At 52.6% G+C, this 3,775-nt stretch overlaps 1 protein-coding gene and 1 long non-coding RNA gene across 3 annotated transcripts in view; both read left to right on the forward strand.

The window, feature by feature from the left end:
• LGALS4 (galectin 4) overlaps positions 1–3,775 on the forward strand; it is a 23,032-nt gene that overhangs the window by 18,360 nt on the left and 897 nt on the right. The window lies entirely within an intron of this gene.
• LOC120596263 (uncharacterized) lies at positions 36–3,715 on the forward strand. Of its 2 annotated transcripts, XR_005651125.1 has the most exons (4): positions 36–1,657; positions 1,841–1,975; positions 3,508–3,534; positions 3,674–3,715. It is a non-coding gene; the product is annotated as an uncharacterized LOC120596263 (long non-coding RNA). The 2 variants fall into 2 exon arrangements; XR_005651124.1 differs by having other exon boundaries at positions 36–1,975.

A 3,775-nucleotide genomic window follows, 5' to 3' on the forward strand; every position in this document is an offset into this window, starting at 1 on the left:
GCCCTCCCTCCTTCCCTTCCTCCCTCCTCTTTTCTTTTCTCTTCCCCCTCCCTTCCTACCTTACTTTCTTCTTTTCCTTCTTTCCTGACTATTAAAAAACTTATTTTATCTCTTTTTCTCATCCCCATTCGTCCACCACCGAGTGGCTTCTAATACGTTTAACGTATCTCGATAGTCTTGTTCCTTGGTGTATTTTTCCTATTTTGGAGAACTCTAAATGCACACGCTAAAGGAAGCACAGAGCACGGCGAACCCCTCATCTGCTTGGTCAGCTCCAATAGCTGTCAACTCGACGTCCCTCTGCTTTCATCCTTACCCTACATTCCCCTCCCATATGACTTAAAAGCAGCTCCTTGATATCATACAATTTAATTCATAAACACTTCAGGTTTTGTAAACACAGTCACGCTGCCATTTTCACGCCTGAGAAATTGACAGTCCTTCCTTAGTGTCGCCACATCCCGTCAGCGCTCCAGTTATCTCGTCAGCGCCACGGGAGTAGTTTTCTACAGTTTGTTTGAATCAGAGTCCAAATGAGGCTCACGTATTTTTTGTGTGTTATTCAAGCGTGACCCAGGTAAGAAAAGTGCGTACCACACTTGTACAATTCACATGTTTCTTCGCAAAGAGGATGCACCCATGGAACCAGCACCTCGGTCTCGAAACAGAACCGCTCCAGCCCCAGAAGCCCCCTCACATCCCTCCCAGTCCCCTCGTGCCCAGGGGTAGCCTTTATCTTGGCTTCTCGTGGCCTGGCCCTGTTTCTGTGCCTTTGTGTTTCTTGCGCATGTATGCAGTCGGCGCTGCGCCATCCCACCCGCGGCTTTCCTCACTCATCGTCCGTGTGTCGGAGCCCCCGTGTTGCTCCGTCACACCTGGTCGGCGCCTTCTGAGGGTTGTGCAGGACTCCCGGTGTCCCTACTCTGAGTTCACTCCATCCCCGCTTCCAGCTCCTCATGAATGACACTGTCACAGACATCCTGTGCCCATTCATCCCACGCGATCCATGCGAGGAATCTCCTAGAAGGGATCTGCAGGGCTGAACAAACTACCCGTACTTGATTTGCCCTCCTGTGGGCACCAGATTTCTAACCTCATCACTGGTGGTTAACATCATGATTTGAGGTTGGACAGACCAGGATTTGGGTCTGGGCTTTGCCACTCGCCCACGTGTGACCTTTAGCTGTTCAGTCCACCCCCTGGAGCTTTTGCTTTCTTGAACAACAGGGACGATCCCTTGTTTTGCCTCATGGAGCTGTTGAGAGACTCACCATGTTGATATCACCATGTAAAGTGCTTAGCACGTAGGAAGTGCTCAGTCCTGCAGAGCTGGCTCTTGGCCATTACTTAGTGCTATAATTGGAATGTGATGACTTAAAGTATATTGAGATAGGGTTACAAAACAAGGCTCGACACAGGATTTTCACAATGCCTTACTGGGTTTTAATCTTCCCAACAATCCCAGAGTGAGCTCCCATTTTACAGATGAAGAAACAAAGGCTCGAAGAGGTGACGTGACTTACCTGAGGGCACGCAGCCAAGACACGTCAGAGCTAGACTTCGAACCCAACTACTTGGTGCCAAAACTGGGACTCAGACTCTCTTCTCTCCTTATCTCCATCCCCAGACTGAATTATTCTCTGCCATCCATCAATTTGTGAGCTGACTTTCAACTCCAGCTTGACCTCTGACCTAGGGACTCCAAGATCCCTGACTCTGAGATTATCCCAGCTCACCCCCAAGCCTTTAACCCCAAGTTAATAAGAACCCTGTTCTTTGCTTCCTGTCTCTACCTTCCCCAGGTCGTGGGTGCTGACTCTGACTTCGTCCTGCCCTACAGGTGGTGGTAAATGGAAATCCATTCTATGAGTATGGGCACCGGCTCCCCCTACAGATGGTCACCCACCTGCAAGTAGATGGGGACCTGGAACTTCAATCAATCAACTTCATCGGAGGCCAGCCCCCCCCAAGCCAGGTGTGTGGTGTCTCCCCCTCTTAGCCGCTTCCTTCTTTAATTAATTCATTCTCACATTCGTTTATTTCCTGAGTACCTGCTCTGTGCCAGTGCCTTTCCTGGGTGATGCCATGGATCCAGAGGTGACCACGGCAGTCTACTATGTTACCAGATGCTGTTGGCCACAAGCAGTCAGGGCCGCCATGGGGGACATAGGGGAGCTTTGGGGAGTGTTAAGGAAGGGCTTTCTGGAGGAGGAGGTGTGTAAGTTGAGTCAGGAAGTGAAGATAAGGAGGAACACAAACCATAGACATAGCAAACACATTCGAACGTCTTTAGTCACCTGGGAAACACCAAGAGTCGCGGCTACGTCCACCAGAAGAGGTCCAACGAGACAGGCGCGCTGCGCTCGCTGGTGCGGCTGCAGACCGGCCACACTTCCCTTCCTTGGAAAAGACCCGGCAGTGTCTGTGAAAGCTGAACAGACACGCATCCAACCCCGCTCCCAGGTCCACAAGAACAATGGCCCTGGCACACGCGCACTGGACCTGCTCAGAGAAGTCCGAACTCTAGCCCCTTGACATGTCCTCCTGCTGAGGGCTCCACGGGGGAGTGCTCTGATGACCATCGGCCCCAATTTACAGGTGTGGGACCTGAGGCGCAGAGAGCTTAAGTAACTTGGCCAAGGTCAAGGGGCTGGCAGGCGGCAGAGCCACGGGGTCTGTTTGGGCCACTCCTCTGCCTCTTCGATGAGGAAGCATCGGGGAGGTCTTCATCTGTAAGGTGGCCGAGGGCCTATGGGCTTCATTTTACTATCAGCTTCATCAATGCATTTTAAAAAGACAACCAACAATAAAGCTATTTTTAAAGGGCCTTTAGATCAGCTGGCTTAAAATGGAAGTCAAGGCAGAAAGGAGTTGATTAGAAAGAGGAGGAAACAGAGAGACAGAGTGAATAAAAGTCAGCAGAGGAAGGGAAAGGTGTTCCAAGCAGGAGGAATCACCTGTGAGAAGCTGTGGGGGAGGGAGAGCCACAGAGACATTGAGACAGAGAGAGACAGAGACTGAGGAACAGGAACAGAGAGAGACACACGGACTGAGAGAGCCGGACACAGACAAGGGAGAAGCAGGAACTTGGCTGTTCCAAGGGCTCTTTGTTGCCCCAGTGGGGGGCACTTGGTGGCTGGGGATTAGGTGAGCAGGGCTACCGCTGCATGTGCCTGAGAGAGCGTACGCCTCATGGCTTTATTGTGTGGCTTCCGGATTGAGGGGAGAATGGAGGGCTGATGAGGGTCCTGGGACAGCAGGAAGCCAGGATACGGGAGGGTACAAGAATAGAATGTACCAGGCTTGTCCTGAGGGGTGGAGTGAGAGTCACTGTGTGCTGGAGGTCCCTTAACACGGCCAGTCCCTCTCCATTAATGAGCCATCTGGGGGCCACCCTCTGACTCCAGGGCTCCCTTGAATGGTAGTAGCCCCAGGCCAAGCGTCCTTGACACCCTCAAGGCCTTAGTTCGGGGTCCGTCTCATCACTTCCTTCTTCTGTGCCCACAGACACCCATGGCTATTCCAGCATACCCAGTAAGTAACTGATGGTGGATGAGGGATTTCCCCTTGAGGTGGGGGTTCGGTGGCTGAGGACATCTTGGGGCAGCCGAAGGAAGTGATGGACCCTGAAAGACCCCGCCCCCATCATGAGTCCTGCCTTCCATCTTTGCAGGGTCCTGGCCACAGCTGCCACGCACCGCCGAGTAACCTGCCTGTAAGTAGGAAGGCCGTGTGGCCACTGGTGGCGGGGGGGGGCAAGAACTGGGGGGAGGGG

Source organism: Pteropus medius, unplaced genomic scaffold (assembly GCF_902729225.1).
Source record: "Pteropus medius unplaced genomic scaffold, Ma_sr-lr_union100, whole genome shotgun sequence".
Taxonomy (NCBI): Eukaryota; Metazoa; Chordata; class Mammalia; order Chiroptera; family Pteropodidae; genus Pteropus; species Pteropus medius.